Source organism: Lepidochelys kempii, chromosome 5 (assembly GCF_965140265.1).
Source record: "Lepidochelys kempii isolate rLepKem1 chromosome 5, rLepKem1.hap2, whole genome shotgun sequence".
Classification (NCBI taxonomy): Eukaryota; Metazoa; Chordata; order Testudines; family Cheloniidae; genus Lepidochelys; species Lepidochelys kempii.
The window spans coordinates 65,130,630-65,153,140 of NC_133260.1; positions in this window are offsets into that span (position 1 = coordinate 65,130,630).

Genomic DNA, 22,511 nt, shown 5'->3' on the forward strand with positions numbered 1-22,511 from the left:
ACGTAAGCATATGCTTAACGTTTAAGACAATAGGAACTTGAAGTCAAGCACATGCTTAAATGCTTGCTGAATCAGAACCCAAGCTATAAGATGGCTATTCTCATCATCCTACTCCCTCCAATATTGCTTTGTTATGAGAACAAAACTTGCTAATGAAGTTGCGTCTAAGGCTCCAATCTGGCATCAGTATCTACTAACATACAGCTATGTACCTGTGTGGAGTCCCCTGCAAGGGTCCTATTGCAGGGGTCCATGCTAGCAAGCTCCAGCTAGAGCTGGCTGAATAGCTGATTTTGCAATTCCCTGACAGTTCTGGGAAAACAAACACCCCCCCCCACCCCGCCCCGCCCTTTAAATTCAGGTCAAACCCAAACTGAAAATTCCAAAAAAATTCCTACAAATCAAAGAAGTGGACAAAAATTTAATTTCTGGTCGAATGAAATGTGAGGTTCAATGCCCAGTAAAATGTTGGGGTTTGGGACATTGTTTAAATAAAAAGCAAAGGAATGAAAGGGCTTGACTTTAGCACCAGGAATGTGGGAGACCAAGGGTTCAAATCCCTCTTTTGCCTGATGTAGAGCAGGGATTTTGACTTGAGTGTTGCTGCTCCCAGTTTGATACCCATCTGCCAAACTACCCTATAGCCTGATGTTTAGGGCACTCACCAGGGAGTGGGGGAAGACCCATTTCATGTTCTTTCTCCATTGACTGTTTATACACAGTGGAGCAGCTTCAACAGGAGAGAAAACCCTGCTCCCGAACTTCCCATAGCCTGGTGGTTAGAGAATACTCCTACAATGTAGGACCAAAATTCAAATCACTGCTCCACAGCCCAAATGAATGCTCCACCCATTAGATTAAAGGTTATAAAAGGAGGTTCCCCTGTCTCCATTTTGTGAACTTTGCTTAAGGCCCCTTACAAAACCAACCTGAAACATTTTCGGGGAGCCAAAACTATTTGGTGAATTTGTGTCAAATTTGTGAATAGTTATAGGTCAACCAAAACTGCATAAACTGTTTAGCTGACAATTTTTGCCCAAATTTATTCTCAAAGCAGGACCAAGAATTGTGGCTCAGGTCCTATTGTCTATGTGATTAAGTTCTAATTTAACTTAAACTAATGTTTGAAATTACCCAGGATCTTACTGAAAATGTTTTGCTCTACAAAGTTTACCATCCTTGTTTCCATTCTTCACTGCTCTTTTAGCACTTGGTTAATCACTTAATCATTTCCTTAAATGATTCCCCACCAGTAATCCAAGGTTGTCTCCCTTTGTTTGTAGCAGAGATGCTCTAATATTTTTATTTTAATTAAGCTAATGCATTTAAAATTGTAGGGCTACATTCCCACCAGTGTAACAGTTTCTCTGTCCCATCCAGTCATATGAACTTTAATTATCAATAATGGAAAAATGTTCTGAATAGCCTTGAGAGTCTCAATTACACTTCATTACTTTGCCTTCAAGTTCACAGGTGAGAAAAGTGTATTAATACAGAATTAATCACACTAAGCAGAACAGTAAGAATATTGTTTTTTATTGGGTTCCTGTTGCAGCTGCTTTCAGATACTTAGGCAAGAGGTAAGTTTCTTCACTTGCGATTTATTTGTAGGTGAAAAAATGAAAGCAAATTTTGTTTCAGACACCAAATTTCACCTGCACAAGGGAGGCTCGGCATTAGAGGGAGGGAGGAATTTTCAGAAGAGTTTAGTGTTGGTCTTACTCTGCTCTCATTGGAGTAAGTGGTAAAATGTCAAATCTGTGCATTTTTGAAAATACCACACTACAAGTTTACTCCTTATTCCTTTAGGAGTGAAGAGAAACCTTGCGCTGTTAATAAATTATTTAAGTCACATATTTGCCAGGATACATGTTTAAAATTATTCCTTTTAGTTTCCATCTTTGGTCCATGTGACTAAATACTATGGTGGTGGGTGCATTAGAAATGCCATAGATTATATATATATATATATATATATATACACACAGATTAGATCAACAGAGTAATACTTTACCAAAGTTTAGCAAAGAAAGGAAAACCTATTGCAGATTAGTTAATTTTGTAAATTGGCGAAAAATCATGCCAAAAGAATCAAGCGTGAAGCATTGAAAAATGCCTTTTCTTTGTTTTGTATTGTAAGTTTAATGAAACATGGTAACACCCAGGGCCATACCTACCCATAGGCAAACTATGCAGCTGCATAGGGCACCAGGAAATTTGGGGCACCAAATTGCACAGCAGGGCCCAGGAAATCTACCTATACCCTTGCCCTTCTCTGCCTCTGTCCCGGCCCTGCCTCTTCCCGCCCCTGCTCCACCCCAGCCTAGCCCTAGTTGCCCCCCCCAAACCCCATCCCCTGAGCTACGCTTCCCGGGGGACTGCAGCAGGGGTCGGGGTCAGGCCTGCCCTGCGCTCACCAGGTGGCAGGAAGTGGAGTGACCCAGCCTCAGCCCGCTCCGCTATGCCGGCTCCCAGCTATGCCGCTGCTGTAGGGCACCACAATCTCTAGGGACAGCCCTGATAACACTGAACAGATTTTTAGGTGTACTGCTGTTCAGGGAGATTTTGGCAAACCAGTAAAGTGCCTAAACCACTATTGCTTGTTGCTAACAGTAGTCAAGTTAGCAGGCCATACTGAACCATTCTTGCTTATTGCTAAAAGTAGCCAAGTCAGCAGATCGTAAATTGGTCATGCAGTGACCTCAGCATAACCAAGGCAGGATGGGTGGAGGGGGAGGGTGGGTGCCATAGACAGGCCAGCTTGATCTCTCGTCCTTCCTGCTGAGAATGTTGAAATTGCTGATCTATGTATTTTAGAAAAACAGGAAGTCTGTCTATACGCACCCCCGGGAGTTTGTCAGGGACCTAAGGCATGGACATCCTGAAAAAAAACCAACATATCTGGTAAATTGATGACCATAAGAAAATCTCTTGCCTGATCTTTAAAAACTGCTTGCTTAGCAAGTTTTGTTTAAGGAGATATGTCATTGTATTACTAATGTATAAACAAGGGGGAAAAGTTTGAGGTAATTGGACTTCTCAGGAGGGGCTCTTCAGGGACATTCCCTCTGGTACACATCTTGGTCTCCACCGGCAGAAGGAAACCTAGCCAGCTGAAGCCTGTTACGGTGCGACTCGAAAGCCATGCTCAGCTTCGGTAATTATCGAGGGTTGGGAGTGTTTTACTAACTCGTTGTGGACATGTGTAAGTGCTTGAGACTAAGTAAAGTTTAGCTTGAAGTGAAAGAACTTTTTGGTGTTGTCCTGTTTGTGTCAGCCATCTATTGGTTGGACGGACGTGTCTCCCTGATTTATTTCCTGATACCACCTCACACAGAGTAAAATTTACTGAGAGCTTTGGGTTGAAAGAACCCCGGGTAATACTACAATATATTTTGCAAAGTGTGAGATCCCAGGATGGCCTGCCTCTGTAAAGGCCACAGGACTGGAGCCAGCCATTGTACAAGTGCTCCTTTCATATGGATGTTAGGAGCTTCATGGAGAATGCTTGGTGTAAATGGAGGGAGTGGACAGCAATTCTCTGTGATAAGAATATGCCAAGTAAACTAAAGAACAGAGTGAATAAGATGATGATTAGCACAGTCATGACTTATGGGTTGGAATGCTGGCCACTGAGGAAGAAAGAAGGACTACTTCACAATGCCAAAATGAGAATATTTAGGTGAATGCTGCATAAGACAAGAGCTGATAGGCTACAGAATGAAATGGTACAAGCAAGACTTAAATTCTTCCCAAGTATTTCCAAAGCCCTGGGGGTTGGGTCTTCAGCCCCATGGGAAGAACCAGGGTTTGGGGCTTCTGCCCCATGTGAAGTGCCAGGCTCAGGGATTCAGCCCCGTGAGAGTTGCCTGGGCTCCTGCGAGTTTAAAATATTTACCCAACCTCTGCTGCAGTTGCCTCTGGCTGAATTTAAGCTCTGGGTACAAGCCATGATGCAGGTGGCTCTTCATCATGGAAAAGTTGAGGTAGCATTGACTGAAATGGCTGGGTCATGTGAGATGATGAGATATGGGATATATTGGCCAGAAAGTAAAAGAGCTAGCACTCACAGGACAAAGACCATGAAGAAAACCTAGAAAAAGGTGGTTTAAGATGCTGAAGGAGGACACAAAGAAGGCTGGTGTCACCTTGGACAATGCTCTCAACAAGAACACTCGGAGATGCATAACAAGAACTGACAACCCTAAATGATGGGACAAGGCTAAGGTGAAGAAGGAGACAAGTGCTCCTTTCAGAAAGCTGTATTTAAATAGTAATGCAGATACACTGAAGTTAAGTAGAGTATTTGTTTTCTCATTGATCAGACTGTTAAAGTGATCTCATTGAGGGGGAAACTGATGCAAGCCACAGCAGAGCCACACTCAGCCACAAGGGCCTACTCGGGGGGAGATGGTGCCCCGTTTACACCAATGTGACACCACTGGCAAATTTTGTGAGAATATGAGGTTTATGGATTAGAGAAGTGAGAAATATCAAAATCCTCTTGTATGTTTACCTCCTTTAAGTTTTCTGTGTATTAGGTTTCCTAGAATTTTTACCAGCAGCACCTTTCTTGGAAACCTAAACTGAAACACAGTACATAGAATCATAGAATATCAGGGTTGGAAGGGACCCCAGAAGGTCATCTAGTCCAACCCCCTGCTCAAAGCAGGACCAATTCCCAGTTAAATAATCCCAGCCAGGGCTTTGTCAAGCCTGACCTTAAAAACCTCTAAGGAAGGAGATTCTACCACCTCCCTAGGTAACGCATTCCAGTGTTTCACCACCCTCTTAGTGAAAAAGTTTTTCCTAATATCCAATCTAAACCTCCCCCACTGCAACTTGATGCAACTTGCATCAACATGTAATTTAACAGCAATAACGGGGAAAACATATGAACCATTTGTGATATTAACCTAGACAGTACAGTAGTGTCAGTAAACTGTTAGGGTTTGTTTATTGTTTCCAGTCTTGTCTTCAAGTTGTCACACTATTCTTGTCTTCTCTGGGTTAGGTGATAGGCAATTGTTTCAACATGTGATTACATTTTGTCCATTTTCCCACTGCAGTCAACCGACCTCTTTGTTAATTCTTTAAAGCTTCTTTGAGTAGTTTTATAAATTCCCCAGCTATAGGTCCCTCAGATTTGTTGCCTGATTTCTCCTCCTATTACCACAGCAGTAAACAAAGGTCCTGATCCAATATAAATTGAAGTCAATGGAAAAATTCCTATTGACTTCAGTGGACATCTATCAAGCTCAAAGATTGCACATCAGTTTCAGAATGCACTTTTCCAAAAACCTGTGTCCCACTCCATGTACATGGTTACATAGTCTTCAAGATTACCCTCTCTCGGAAAAATCACTATTTTTGTCTCTGAGCCTTATCAGTTTCTTATTCAGTAAAGGGAAAAAATATATTTACATGACAAGTGCAGTATACTTGAATGTAAATTAGCTTTTAAAGTTACATTGCTATTTTGTGCAGCTTATCCACATAACTACATATGAGCAGGTGTTAGAAGGGCACCCACATAAACCTGGAAATTAAATGCATTTGGAAAGCATTTTCCTCTGTGAAGCACTCATGTACAAATCTGCAGAGATAGTGCACAAAATACTGACAAGGTTATGCAGGACAACAATATAAAGTTTAATTGTGCCATTATGCTTTTAAGAGGATCTTACTAAAAAGCGACCGCAGTATCCATTTCACTTGAACACAGCCTAACAGAGACATTTCAATGGGGATTATGCCTGTTTACACCAGCTGAGGATTGAGCCCATAATTATTTGTTCTGATGCAACAGCAAAGCTTCTGCTCTTACTGGAGATTATTTTCTATCAACAAAATAGATACTACATTGGAAATATTGCCTGTGAATAATCACCTTGAATATCTTACATATTAAGATGTCATAACAGAAGGTCATCCTCAACTTCTAAGTGCATAAAGTCCTGCACTCCTCCGTCAGCCAGAGAACTAGGAGCTGAAGCTCAAAAACAGGTGTTGGTGTCATGCATGAATCTAAAACAACTGGTGTTTTGTGAACTTCTTGCTTCCTTAAGGACAACAATACCAGGAAGGAATGGATTTGATTTGTAATCTAGCAGAATACTTTGATACAAACTGTTCATTTAAAAAAAAGAAGAAGAAGAATGGCAGCTTCCGGCAGCCAGATAACCTGTAAAAATACAAGGAACATGGCCAATATACCATCAACTGCATCATAATTCATGGGCAACCTGGGAGAATTCTGAATGTATTTTGAATGGGGGTTATAGCTTTATATTACTATATGCAATACGAGGAAAGCGATTTATTTATAAATTTAAAATCTTAGTTGGTTTCAAAACAAAACAATCTTACTAAAATGGCAACCATCATGGTCTTCTTTTTATTCTGCTAGCACATGACCTAAAGATATGGTCCCTGCCACCATTGCCAGTGTGGGAAATACTCATGCAGATATATTTTTTGTTTTCCTCACTGCTGATATGGAAACATCTGGAATCACATCTGGCCATAAATCTTTACACAAATGTGTTGATAGAGTTCCTTTTTTGGTTGAAACACAATACAAACGCTTGTTAAACATTTCAAAGGAAGGCCTGTAGAAGACACTATCTAGAATTCAAGGCTACCATCAAAGCTCCAGCCAGATGACTATCAAACTAAAGTTAATTAATTGTGCATGAAACTTGATTTCAGATCTGGAATGAGATTGTGAATGTTAGAGATCAAAAAACTGAATCTTACATTGACATTTACGTTAACAGTACCCAGAGGCCATTTCATCTAGCAGGTGGGAACAGTTAAAACAGCTTCTGGGGAGAATGAGTCTGTGATATATGTTGCATATACTGTAGGGAGAAAGCAGTTAATGCTTAAACAATAGGTATATCACACACACAAACTCTCCAGTGCTGATGGTGTTTTCCATAAAGGTAAATGCACTGTAATATCAGTTGTATTCTGAAAAAAATTCTTAAGTTAATTTGTGAAGGGAAGGCACAATAAGTAAAGATATTGATCAGACACGAACAAGACATTACTGATATGGTAAATGCTTGGGCCAAATTTTGGGCCAGCTAATCCAAAGGACACAGACAGAGGGAGTAATGGACAAAGTGGCACTGGATGTTTTAACTCTAGAGGACAGAGACTATTTGGCTGCCATAAATGCACATTCATACTGTCTGCAAGTAGTCACGTCAGCACAAGCGATCAGAAAGATTAATGTTATATATGCTAAATATGAGATTACAAAAACAGTGAAGGCTCACAATGAACTCATTTAATTTTCTTGTAGAGACTTCATAGGGACAATTACTTTTGACGTCCATATTGGAAAAGATTAATTATATAAGGGAAACTGGGATGTCTCAGCTATTTCTGAGGCCAAGTATAATTTAAAAGATACCTTTATGTAAGGCACATAAGATTTTCTAGCTCACATTCTAGTAAAGGCAGCTCAGTTATTTAGAGAGAAGTAATAAAATAACAATAAGCAATGTACAAATGAATTCAGCTTCCTTTTCCAGGATTAGACATTAGGGCACAGCAAGAGAGACATCAAAAGTTCAATAATATTTTAATTAATTTGTTTATTACCAATAAGATGTGATCACTAGTACTAGCATTTCATTGCTTTGTTAAGCACTTCTGTATTCAATGTAAAAATGTCTGTATTTCTCAGATACACTAATGTTTAGGGGTGAATACTTATGCACATTGGAAATCTGTTTTAGTAAACATGATTCCAGAATACTTATCGGAATGGGACATGTATTTGCTCTATCACTTGCTGAGTAGGGCCCTAGACAGGGCATTACTTTATCAATGGCCAGCAAGGGAAATATTTTAGAATCAATAGACTAAAGACTTAGTTATGCTCTTTAAGGACTTCTGAAACTATTAAGAAATTGGGCTGTGACAAGAGCAGTTATTAATTAATACTGTTTCTCATCTCTTGAAGGTAAGAATGACTGTTCCCCCTAGACACAGGTGTCTGATTATTATTGATTGAGATAAAGAAAATTGCCCAAGTTAATCTATCCCTTTGTGTAGCTTGATGCAAACAAACGAAGTCCTCACCCAAACCCATCAACACCTTGGCTGCTGCCTTCTTTGACACTGAACCTGCAGTGTTGTGATTCAGGAGGACTCGTGTGTCCCACTTTTGAGAATGTTATTTACAACAAATGCTATCCAGAGATATTTCCATGATGAGCTTTCCAGAGGCTCATCTTCAGGGTAGTCAGAATGGAAACTCCCAGTAGATGACTGGACTTCAGTTTGCAAGTGCTCTTTCATTACACCACTGATATTCTACTGATGTCTATGAAAATTGTAATTCAACCCTATGGCAGCCCACCCAGAGCAGGACAACTTCTGCAGTGACCTTGGTGCCAGTCTTTAAACAGTTAATCAACAGACTTTGGCTGGCTTTATCTTTAAACTAGTAAACACAACAGGTAACTTTTTGGTTGCTCCATTTTAAACAAGGCCCCGACTTGGCCCCAGGGTTCTGGGTTAGGACTGAAGACCATGCTCTAGCTCCATTCAGCACTCCCCTTGAGATGAAATAGGTAAGCCTTCTTATTGCCTGCTATTTTCTGATTGATTATTATTTCTTCCCAGACCTTCTAGGCCCCTGGAAGACTAAATGGGCTTTTCCTAGAGCATCAATGCCTCCAACAGAGGAAAAATCCCTCCTGGGTGCTGTATCTAAGGAATGAGTGAATTAATTGGTTCCACACTTTCTTGGAATGTCAAAAACTGGTGGTGTAATTTCAGGAGCCTTTGCTACTATAAGAGTTTTCACACCATACTAGATTAACGTTACTGAAGTTACATGTGTTCATAGTCATCATCATACCTGCCTTCAGCACATTAAAACCTCAAAGACCTAAAGATGCCTCCCAGGTTCATTCTTCTTTCTTATCTTTTGAAGGAGAAAAATAGTAAGAGGAAATTGTCTTTGTTCATATTTGAACATATTTGTTCAGCTTTTATGTGTATGATTAAAACTATTTTGCAAACAAAGAAATAAAGTAGAATACATTTGATAAGGCTGTTCCAATCTACTGCTGCTGGCAATGGTTGCTATACCAAATGAAACAAGGATGGATAGTCTGAGGGAATGGCCATCGATCCCCTGCTACAGGTTGACCAGAAAAAGATGGCACAGTGCAGGAGGTGTCACAGGAACACCCTTTGAAAGGGCAGGGGAGTTACCACATCTCAAGTATGTGCTCCCACAGAGTTCCAGGGAAAATTCCAGTTGAGTCATGCAGAATTATTCCAGCTACAGCACTGCTTACTTGCACTTACCCCAACACAAAGCCACAAGTTCATTCTATTTGTAAGAACAAACTGAAAGATGAGCAATTATGAATCATCTTATTACCCAAGAAGGCAGTTGAAAGTTGTCAAGGTTCCTCCCCCACTCTGAACTCTAGGGTACAGATGTGGGGACCTGCATGAAAAACCTCCTAAGCTTATCTTTACCAGCTTAGGTCAAAACTTCCCCAAGGTACAAAATATTACACCCGTTATCCTTGGACTGGCCGCTACCACCACCAAACTAATACTGGTTACTGGGGAAGAGCTGTTTGGACGCGTCCTTCCCCCCAAAATACTTCCCAAAACCTTGCACCCCACTTCCTGGACAAGGTTTGGTAAAAAGCCTCACCAATTTGCCTAGGTGACTACAGACCCAGACCCTTGGATCTTAAGAACAATGAACAATCCTCCCAACACTTGCACCCCCCCTTTCCTGGGAAATGTTGGATAAAAAGCCTCACCAATTTGCATAGGTGACCACAGACCCAAACCCTTGGATCTGAGAACAATGAAAAAGCATTCAGTGTTTTACAAGAAGACTTTTAATAAAAAATAGAAGTAAATAGAAATAAAGAAATCCCCCCTGTAAAATCAGGATGGTAGATATCTTACAGGGTAATTAGATTCAAAAACATAGAGAACTCCTCTAGGCAAAACCTTAAGTTACAAAAAAGATACACAGACAGAAATAGTTATTCTATTCAGCACAATTCTTTTCTCAGCCATTTAAAGAAATCATAATCTAACACATACCTAGCTAGATTACTTACTAAAAGTTCTAAGACTCCATTCCTGGTCTATCCCCGGCCAAGACGACTACAGACAGACACAGACCCTTTGTTTCTCTCCCTCCTCCCAGCTTTTGAAAGTATCTTGTCTCCTCATTGGTCATTTTGGTCAGGTGCCAGCGAGGTTACCTTTAGCTTCTTAACCCTTTACAGGTGAGAGGAGCTTTCCCCTGGCCAGGAGGGATTTCAAAGGGGTTTACCCTTTCCTTTATATTTATGACAAAAGGTCTCCCTTTTTAAACTGTCTTAAGTTTCATAAAAAGAAAAGGAGTACTTGTGGCACCTTAGAGACTAACCAATTTATTTGAGCATAAGCTTTCGTGAGCTACAGCTCACTTCATCGATGCATACTATGGAAAGTGTAGAAGATCTTTTTATACACACAAAGCATGAAAAAAATACCTCCCCTGACCCCACTCTCCTGCTGGTAATAGCTTATCTAAAGTGATCACTCTCCTTAAATAGGTTACCTTGCATAATGACTTAGCCACTCCCAGTCTCTATTCAAGCCTAAGTTCATTGTATCCAATTTGCAAATGAATTCCAATTCAACAGTCTCTCGCTGGAGTCTGGATTTGAAGTTTTTTTGTTGTAATATTGCAACTTTCATGTCTGTAATAGCGTGACCAGAGAGATTGAAGTGTTCTCCAACTGGTTTATGAATGTTATAATTCTTGACATCTGATTTGTGTCCATTTATTCTTTTACATAGAGACTGTCCAGTTTGACCAATGTACATGGCAGGGAGCATTGCTGGCACATGATGGCATATATCACATTGATGGATGTGCAGGTGAACGAGCCTCTGATAGTGTGGCTGATGTTATTAGGCCCTGTGATGGTGTCCCCTGAATAGATATGTGGGCACAGTTGGCAACGGGCTTTGTTGCAAGGATAGGTTCCTGGGTATAAGGAGAGTGATCACTTTAGATAAGCTATTACCAGCAGGAGAGTGGGGTGGGGGGAGGTATTTTTTCATGCTTTGTGTGTATAAAAAGATCTTCTACACTTTCCACAGTATGCATCCGATGAAGTGAGCTGTAGCTCACGAAAGCTTATGCTCAAATAAATTGGTTAGTCTCTAAGGTGCCACAAGTACTCCTTTTCTTTTTGCGAATACAGACTAACACAGCTGTTACTTTGAAACCTGTCATTAAGTTTCACATTAATTTAAAACACAATTTCTTTTTCTAGTCTGTGCTTACAGTGCAATTCCAAATCCACCCTGAGAGAGTGCCCAGCCACTGGATTAATGTTAAAAAGGTCTCCTCCCCACCACCTCCCCAGTGGTTTTGTGAGGAATTAGGCAACCTATGAGTACACCTATCAGATTGGGCTCTTCAGACAAGGTAGGCATGGGAACAACTATCTTCCCCCAGTTTGTGGATTGCACTGGGTATTAGGCAGGAGACAGGTGCCTGATGCCTAGAGGAAGGCAGTAGTGTGCATGCCCAGAAGCAGAAACCTAAGTGCTTAGGGAAATTTTACCATGGAAATTTAGGCACTGAGTGAGTTGCAGATGTAACCATAGTGCTTTTCTGAGGCACAATGCAGTTCTAGAGCTCCTTCTGGAGTAGTCCCAACATGGGCTTCAACAGTTCCAACACAGACGGGTGCCTTAATGGAACAATCAACCCCATCACAACTATTATGCTATAGTACTTCCGACAGGTAGAAAGTTGGAAAGCAATATGATGGCCATATGCAAAAAATGATGACAAGATCTTTCATGCTGTTGTTATGCTCCTATTTCTCTGAAAATTTACCTAAGGCCTTCAAGTTGTCCAGAAGTCTATATATTTATCCATGGAGAAGATGTAGTAAGTAATCTTTTCCACCTTAAATGCATTCCTCATGTAAGCATGCTATTTTCTCATGATAGTTATTTTGATTATATATATTGTAAAGGGTACAGTGGGTACTGGAGTGAGAAAACATATATATGTTAGACCTGCTTCTATTCTACTTCCCTTCTTTTTTCTCTGGCTTCTGTATATTATATAACTGAGACTGAAGTAGCTATTAGTGTCTAAATCCTGCAGAAATCTCAAAACCATGAAGCAGATTGAATTTTTTCCTTGGTGAGTGCTACTGATTTTGAGTCCCAATAGCATGTAAGTAACATATTTGAGAATTTGTCTCATTACCTCCAAAACACTTGAAGAAAACTATGCCGAAAAAAATAATTTGCTGCTTTTTTCCCACAATTAAGTATGAAACTTGATTAGAAAATATCAGTGCTGGTAATGAGGAGATTCCACTCAGTAATCCTTCCTGAATACTTGTCACAGGCAAAATTTTACCATTTAAAGAGCTGATTGTGATGGGGCAGGAATTCAGAGTCGGTATAATCTGGGAGTGAAAACAATGTAAGCAAAAATTATTGCTTAAACTAGGAGAGAGGAAACAAGCAGATATCTGGGTAAATCGTCTAGATTTATTGCCACCATATGCCTAAAACCAGCTTTTGAAATATAGAAAGCTTCTGAGAAGGTAGGTATTTTGTCTGCAGCACAAATATGTAACAGCACACTTGTGGGAATAGGAGCAATCTGCACCATCTTAGAAATAGTTGTTTCCTTCTAATGCTGTTTTTAATTCTTATGTATCTTCACTTTGTTCAAAAATGCAATTTTTTTTTTATCCAAGAAGTCAGGTGCAGCTTATAAAATGCTGAAATTAAAACTGCCTTCACTAAAAGAGATAATTTTATTTTAAATTAGTTTTATTTATTATGAAGTTTTTTAGGGCTAGTATACAAGAATGAGGAAAAATAGAAGGAAAGAAGATCTTTAATAAATGGTTTCCACTTTTGGCATTTTTGGAAGAAAAGCACCACACCAACTCTGAATTCAGAATGTATATTTTGAGTGATGACCCAGTTAATTTTCTACTTGATATTGCTTTTTCTCGTATTTTTTTTAAAGGAGCCTGAACCAATTCCCTGAATAGAAATACACTGGAGGATTAAATTCTGCCACCCTTGTTCAAGTAAATTATCTCCTTAACCCTTAAGTAGTCCCATTCTGTGATTTCTTCTTGCAGAGTAAAGTGACTCTCAATAGGACTTAAACATTTTTAAAAATTTTACCCAGAAAGACCTAGAAGGTCATATACTGCTTTCCTTTGCCAAGATATGATAATTTTCCACGATATATTTTCTACTGCTTAGCCATGTCTAATTTTAAAAGTAGTTGTTTAAATGTTAGCTTTCTCTTCCCCACTCAGTAGTATTATATTCACAGCAAACAAACAAAAAGAGTTTAGATTAAAAACATAAAATACTCTTTCTGGAAAGCTGCAATGTAACAATAGTTTATTTCCTAGAATCTAGTACACATAGGAATCAAAAACACACACACAGAGAAAGCAGGCTGCTCCATAAGGCAGAGAGGCACAACTCACCCCACCTTGCTCCAGGCAGGCTCTTTGCAAACCCAGGCCCAGATTGCACACTTCCCTATAGTGCCCTTTACCTGCAAACAGGATCCGGAAAACTCCAGAGAATTAGAAAAGATAACTTCTAATTTTAAACACCTACACCATATACAGTATAGTTGGAATCACTCTGAAATATTCATGTAATAATGAAGCTCCCTTGTTATTTATGAAAATGTTCTTAGGGTTTCTATGCTGGTTAGCCAAGAAGAAATTCACTTGCTGATCATCTAAAATAGAACTACACCTTCAACAGAGCATCAAAGTGGGATTTAAGAGTTGTGGAATGTCAGTGGAGGGTCAGGAATTCTCCTAGAGAACTGCAGGAAAGGAATGACCTAGTGGTGTAGTGAAAGGATGAGGCACTATGCTGTGAGTTATTGAAAGGAAATGGGGGAATGGTCCTTACAGAGGCTGATCTAAACCTGCATCTCTGTTGGGAAATGGATGAAGGCTTTGGGCTGATTTTTATCTTGTGGGAACTGGTTCATCTATTTCTACTTAAGAGCCACTTGCTTTAAATAGTGGCATAGGAATGATTTAAGTATTTTGGTAGAATTCTGATGCATGTTGAGAGCCAGCATTACAAATTTGAAATACATACAGATTTAAAGAGCACCATTTTCTCTAACTCAAGAAATTAAAACAGCTCCCATTGCAGCAGGCATTCACCTCAGGTTCAAATCAATCCCCAAGGATCTCAAAGCTGGACACCCAAAAAGTAAGGTATCCGAAGTTCATGGGCATGTGAAAGTTTTTGTTGGAAATTACTCCACATATCTGAGATACAAGGTGCAAATCTGAAGGCAGAATTCAGCTCTAAGACAAAGGGTGCATTGAACAGAAATTTAAGTGCACCATATTGAAGCCCTCAACATCGCAAATAATGACTGTGGCCTTCCTTTAACATGTATAGCAAGATTTTAATTTTATTGCTCTGGCACTATATCTGAATGAATGAAAAATATCCATTTTTGTTTTCTGTTTCAAATGGACCCAAGCTGACATCTTCAGTAGCTATTTCAGCCCTATAAAATTTTAAAACAGTTATGAACTCTACAGATCACACATCATAATAGCACAGTTGTGCATAACTATAGGATTTCTTAAAAAGTACTGAGTGCAGTCAGCTACATATATTCTAGTAGTGTCCACTACTTATGTATCAGTACAAATATTTCTTTTCCATGGCTCTACTTGTTCAAGGAAATCACCCAGGGATATGCTTTACTTTTCCCACACAGAACTGATTTTGGGGTTATGTTCCTTTTGTAAGTTGCTTTGCTGAGTAAGACTTTTATAAGGGGCTGTATGTGTGTGGGAAGAGCAGCATTACAAGCGGTTGATTAATAATATTGGTAATGGGAATCAAATAATTAAGTGGGCATTAGAATCTCATTAATGTCTTTCATTAAATTGACAAAATTGACAGAGTGTACACTGCGTAATGTGAAGTAGACTGTAATGAAACTGCTGAGACTTGTTTTCAGAAATTAATATGTAGCCCTGCAGAATAAACGGTGAACTTTTCTTTCCTGCATATTAAAAAGTAATATGATTTTTAAAGATTGAGAAACAGGATGGTCTTTCTATTAAACATAGAAACTTGATTATTTAAAAAGTTCAATATTTTCCTGACAGAGAACATGGGAAAATGTAAAATGCCATGTATTAAAAATGAGAATTACAAAATATTTATCATTTATATAAACTGTTTCATTTACAGAAGACACTAGTACATTAGTAGGATAAAGCATCTTAAAGGCCTCTTGAGTGAATATGCAGAAATAACTAAGATCTGTATATTGTCATTTAGATTATGACTACAAACCTCTAAAACAATATGCAGTGAGCAACTAATAGAATCCTTTTAATAGCTGAAGGAGCTCTGTACCTTTCTTTTTGTAATTGTCTCTTGACAAAAAGATGAGCAAAAAGAGTTATTTTTACTTACATTTATTAAAAAGAAGTGTGTATTCAGTCATTTTATTTTTACTGCTTTCCAGTTGAGGCTGTGTTGGGACTAAATTATTTCTTTATACAGTCACTAGGAAATCATCAGAGTATTTGGCAGAAATTGTGGATACACAAATTCTAATCTAGAAGTATAGGCTGAAATCCTTTTGACTTCACACCAAAAAACTGGTGTGACAGAAATGGGATGAAATTCAATAGTACAAAGTGCAAGGTCAGGCACATAGGGTCTAATAAGAAATTCTTCTACAAGCTGTAGGCTCATCAGTTGGAAGCAACAGGAAAGGAGAGAGACCTGGGCGTGCAGGTTGATCAGAGGAGGACTATGAGCCAACAATGTGATGTGGCTGTGAAAAAGGCAAATGTGATCTGAGGATCTATTAGGTGACTCATGTCCAAGAGAGATAGAGAACTATTGATGCCATTATACAAGGCACTTGTCACCCTTGTTCTACCTCTCCAGCACATCGTCAAAGATGTACAACCTATCCTGAAAAATGATCCCTCACTCTCACAGATCTTGGGAGAAAGAACAGTCCTCGCTTACAGATAGCCCCCCAACCTGAAGCAAATACTCTCCAGCAACCACTCAACACACAACAAAAACACTAACCCAGGAACCTATCCTTGCAACAAAGCCCAATGCCAACTCTGTCCACATATTTATTCAAGTGACACCATCATAGGACCTAATCACATTAGCCACGCCATCAGGGGCTTGTTCACCCGCACATCTACCAATGTGATATATGTCATCATGTGCCAGCAATGCCCCTCTGCCATGTACATTGGCCAAACTGGACAGTCTCTATACAAAAGAATAAATGGACACAAATCTGACATCAGGCATCATAACATTCAAAAACCGGTAAAAGAACACTTCATCCTCTCTGGCCACTCAGTAACAAACTTAAAGGTGGCAATTTTGCAACAGAAAAGCTTCAAAAACCGACTCCAACAAGAAACTGCTGAGCTTGAATTAATATGCAAACTAGATATCATTAACTTGGGTTTGAATAGAGACTGGGAGTGGCTGGGTCATTACAGATATTGAATCTATTTCCCCACGTTAAGTATCCTCACACCTTCTTGTCAACTGTCTAAATGGGCCGTCTTGATTATCACTACAAAAGTTTTTTTTTCCTGCTGATAATAGCTCATCTTAATTAATTAGCCTCTTACTCCACCTTTTCATTTTCTCTGTATGTATGTATATCTAGCTATCTATCTTCTTACTATATGTTCCATTCTATGCATCCAATGAAGTGAGCTGTAGCCCACGAAAGCTTATGGAAAGTGGGCTAAAACTTTCAGCTTCACACCAGTTGTTTAGCCACCAATTTACCTCCAGTATTTTCTGCCTTATACTTTCTGCCTATACTATTTGCTGTGCACTTTTATTCACATTCTGTGACTACATCTGCTGGCAATTTGAACAAATAATATTGATTGAACTTCTTTGTGGGTTTCCTCCAGCTCTGACTGAAATACAAAACATCATTATTTACTACCACGCTATAACTCTGAACTTAATTACCGTAGCATGTCTATTGGTCTTCAATTATCTTGTTTTCTAATCTTTCCCTGGAACACTGCAAAACATACAGTAGTCTACACACATCTAATGGATATAATCCATCTGAGTACACATAATGGAAAACTAAATAAAGTGTACTCCTCAAGCTCTTCTTTCAGACCACAGTTACTTGAGCACATTAACAACTGACCCAAGAAAGGGAGATAAGGGTTTTGTTTGTTTTGAAATTGCTACTGAATCCGCAAATTGCCATGTGAGAAAATTGTAAAACCTTTTAGCAAAGGGTCAAATCTATATTTGCAGAAACCACCCAACACCACAGTAAATACCATGTTTTTTTGGGAAAAATGAATAAAAAGGAATTGTTTGGGCAATGAGGAGCCCACAAAAGCTTATGCCCAAATAAATGTGTTAGTCTGTAAGGTGCCACAAGGACTCCTCTTGATACAGACTAACACAGCTACCACTTTGAAACCTGTCAAAGAGAACAGTGCAAAAGTAAACAAATTATAAGAAATAAATTGTAATGTACAGTACAGCAGCAAGGTTTCTAGGAAAGATCATGGGTCAACATTATGAAAAAAACTATTTTTTTTTAGAACTAACCTTGTGCATTTAGCACCTTTCAGGTATCACAACTAATCCAAAAGTAAAATGGTCAAACAGTTACATGTTTACTACACAGTTACAAGCTGTGAACTCCTTTAAAGTTCTATAAGTCAAGAACAAAAAATAATTCTGCAATCCTTGGAAAGGATATGCTTATACAGACAATAGCTCTTGAAGATAAATTGGGAAAGACCGTCAAGTATTATTCACACCTATGCAGTTGCAAATTGGACAAACTGACACCCAACATTTTGGAACAATGCTTTGAATTCATGATAGGATTTATCAATTGTAAACTCCTGTTAATATGCAATCAGTGTACTGATGTTTAGCTGCCTTTTTAGGAATGAGCCACTGACAAAGTGAGCTAATTGAAAAGGGTAGTACTCAAAGAGGCTATGACCAAGTTGCCATTGCTGATAAGACATCTGTTTGCATGGTTGAAAAACGAACAAAAAGACCCTACTTCTCAAACTGTTTATATACGGCATTGTATTTTTTCTACTGCATTATTTATAGACTACCTATAATTGATCTGTGTGATGCAGGATAATAGACAGGATGGTCCCTTCTGGCCTTAGAAGTTATGAATCTATGAATGATACAGTAAACTCTGTATTATGAAACAATTATTCTGACATTAATGGCGAACACGAATTAAGCAATTAAATTGATAATGTTCATACTTGACTGATTCTTCTAGTAGTGGACAATGACGGTAACGTAGAGGAGCAATGGCAAGTTTTGAAATTATTGTTGTTTCCCCTCCCCAACTACAAAAAACAAACAAACAAAAAGTAAGAAACATTATTTGTGATGAGTATATCATCATGCCTGCTTGTGTCATGCTCAGAAAATGTCATGCACTTCAGTTTAAATGTTGGGAGACACTGAGCTTAAAAATGCATTGCAGTTCTGCACTGCTTTCCTTGAACATCTTTTCTAACAACCTTTTCTCCTCAGTTTTCTTATATGAAAGGCAATAAGGTAGAGTCCTAAAAGACACCCCCTCCCTTTAGGCAAAATTCTTACTTTGATGGGAGTATTCTCTGAATAAGGACTGCAGGATTTGACTACTTTGTATTCTTTACATACACTTGTAGGCAAACTATCTGATCAATTCTCATCACCATACTCATCACTTTTCTTCATCTCTCCTCATAGGGAAACAGCTGTTTAACATTTGTTAGCTTTCTCCCCTATATATCTTCATAAGCATACCATCTGTACAGTGCTTAGCTTTTATTGTTCATCTCCATACGACAATTTTGGACACTCAGAATTCACTGACTTCCTCCTTACCTGTTCATCACAAAAATCTGCGACAGGAAATAGAAATTCAATCTTCTATACCTCTTTACAAGTAAAGCAAAACAGTCTGCTCCATTCTTATCAGTTTTCTCTGCAAGTCTTTGTAAGAGGACCAGACAGTACTTGTCAGCCTTCTTGTATTCTCATTGTAAGAAATACATCCATGAGGTAGTATTCATCGGTTTCTCCTTACAACATTTGCAGTGAGTGTTTATTGACATATGGAACACCATCTGGTGACAGAAGTGGGGATGTGCATTTCAGAACAAAGACTATGCAAAGTTAATGTGACTTAGCCTGGTCTACACTACAGGATTAGGTCGAATTTAGCTGTGTTAGGTCGATTTTATAACAAATGTATCTACACAAGCAACCCGGTTCCGTTGACCTAAAAGGCTCTTAAAATCGACTTCTGTACTCCTCCCCAGTGAGGGGAGCAGCACTAAAATCGACCTTGCTGGGTCGAATTTGGGGTAGTGTGGATGCAAATTGACGATATTGGCCTCCGGGAGCTATCCCAGAGTGCTCCAGTGTGACCACTCTGGACAGCACTTCAAACTCCAATGCACTAGCCAAGTACACAGGTTTTTCTTAGGAGTGGTGGGTGAAATTCTGTGGCCTGTGTTGTGCAGGAGGTCAGACTAGATGATGATAATGGTCCCTTCTGACCTAAATATCTATGAATCTATGAAAAGCCCCAGGTGACCATGCAGTCCCACCAGAATCGCAAACGAGCTCCAGCATGGAGGTAACGGGAGACACTGGATCTGATTGCTGTACGGGAAGAAGAATCTATTCAGGCAGAACTCTGATAAAAAGAAGAAATGCTAATATATATATGCCAAAATCGCACAGGGCTTGATGGACAGAGGCTACAACAGGGACACACAGCAGTGCCGTGTGAAAGTCAAGGAGCTCAGACAAACCTACCAAAAGACAAAGGAGGCAAACGGTCGCTCTGGGTCAGAGCCCCATAGATGCCGCTTCTATGATCAGATGCATGGCATTCTAAGGGGGGATCTTACCACTACCTCACCACTGTCCATGGACACCTGCAAGGGGGGAGTCTCATGCAACACAGAGGAGGATTTTTGTGGAGGAGGAAGAGGAGAAGGCACAGCAGGCAAGTGGTGAATCCATTCTCCCCAGCAGCGAGGACCTTTTCATCACCCTGGAGCCAATACCTTCCCAAGGTGGGATCCCCAAACCTGAAGGCGGAGAAGGCACATCTGGTGGTGCACATTTGTAACTACAGTACAGGGGTTAAAAGCAATAGTGTTTAATGTTTGATTTGCCCTGAAGACTTGGGATGCATTTGTGGCCAGTACAGCTACTGGAAAAGTCTGTTAACATGTCTGGGGATGGAGCAGGAATCCTCCAGGGACATCTCCATGAAGCTCTCCTGGAGGTACCCTGAAAGCCTTTGCAGAAGGTTTCTGGGGAGGGCTGTCTTATTTCATCCTCCACGCCAGGACACTTTACCATGCCAAGCCAGTAGCAAGTAATCTGGAATCATTGCAGCACAAAGCATGGCAGCGAATGGTCCTGGGTTTTGGTAGCATTCAAGCAACATTCGGCCTTTATCTTTCTGTGTTAGCCTCAGGAGAGTGATATCATTCATGGTCACCTGGTTGAAATAGGGAAATTTTTGTAAGGGAACAGTAAAAGGACCCCATTCATGCTGGACCATTTGCTCTTAGCTAGAAGGGATCATCCCATAGTGACACAGCGGGGGGAGGGGTGAAGGGATCATCCCAAATAGCCAGAGGGGTGCGGGGAGGAGTGTGCTGCACATCCACCAGAAAGCCACAGCCCCTCCTTTTAAATGGCAAACCCAGCCGGCATTGCTTGCTATGGGAAAGGAGGACATTGCAGTTTGAAAACATTCCCACATGTTATGAAGGCATTAGAAGCCAAATCCATGTACCCTGTGGCTTACCATAGCTGCCTAGAAACCAAATTCTGTTGCCCAGCCATGTGTGATGTGCCACCATACCGGCAGGCATTCAATATAAAAGGCAAAATGTGACCTTGTATCTAAAGCACATGTGCTGTCTGCTGTGAATTGCTTGATTCACTGTGAAAGAGTCTCCCTTTTGTTCTCAGAAATGTAGCGTCTTAAATTTTACTCTCCCTTTTGATCTCCCTGCAGGTGCAAATGTTTCTATGCTCCCCCTATCATCTCTGTCCCTGAGGTTATTGCAGATTAGAAGATAAAAAAAACGCACTCATGATCGCATGTTTTCTGAGCTCATGAAGTCCTCCCGCACTGATAGGGCACAGCTGAATGCATGGAGGCATTCCGTGGCAGAGTCCAGGAAAGCATTAAGTGAGCACGATGAGAAGAGGCAGGATGCAAAGCTGAGGCTAATGGGGGAGCAAACGGACATGCTCAGGCATCTGGTGGAGCTTCAAGAAAGCCAACAAGAGCACAGACCACTGCTGCATCCACTGTACAACTGTCTGCCCTCCTCTGCAAGTTCCATATCCTTCTCACCCAGATGCCCAAGAATGCGGGGGAGGCTCCGGGCACCCAGCCACTCCACTCCAGAGGATGGCCCAAGCAACAGAAGGCTGTAATTCAAACAGTTTTGATTTGTAGTATGGCTACAATAGGCAATGTGCCCTTGTCCTTCCCTCTTCCACCACTCCACCCAGGCTACCTTGTCAGTTATCTCCCTTTTTTTAATTAATAAAGAAAAAATGCATGGTTTCAAAACAATAGTGACTTTATTTCCTTTGCCAGCTATGATCGAAGGGGGCAGGATGGTTGTCTTACAGGGAATTAAAATCAACAAAGGGGGTGTGTTTTCATCAAGGAGAAACAAACAGAACTTTCACACTGTAGCCAGGCCAGTCATGAAACTGGTTTTCAAAGCTTCTCTGATGCACACCACACCCTCCTGTATAATTTGGGGTTCTTTATATTTAGCCTATGGTTTTTGAGCTACTAGCATTCACGCTGACATGTTTCTCTCTCCAACCACTAATGATAGAAAATTTCTTTTTTTAAAAAAAAATGAAAGTTGAAATCATTACCTAATCACCTATCTCCAGGAGTTGGGACTTTAAGGGAAAAAACACACCAAATTGTGTGAGCTTTGTGGTAGAAATGTGAGAGCTGGCAATAGTGAAGGCTATATAATGTGCTTACAGACATGCAGTTTAGAAAATGTTGGTTTTGGGGACCAGTCTTGTGAGCCTCTTTCATACTTTTCTGTTTGACTCTAATAGGACTACTTAAGTGAATAACAGTTTGTTGATCAGACTCCTGTCCAGTGATAGATCAGAATCTTACATATGGACTCTCTGCAGTCTGCTGAGAATGTATACAATATGGAAATGCCTTTTAGGAATATCATTAGTGCATATAATCCTTGTAAGATCTTAGTAAGATACCTGTATGATACGAAGCCCACAGATGTGGCACTAAAAAAGAAACCAACCTTGAGCTGTCAGAAGGAATGAAGGACTTTATGTTTTTCAAAATAATTTACCCCAAAATT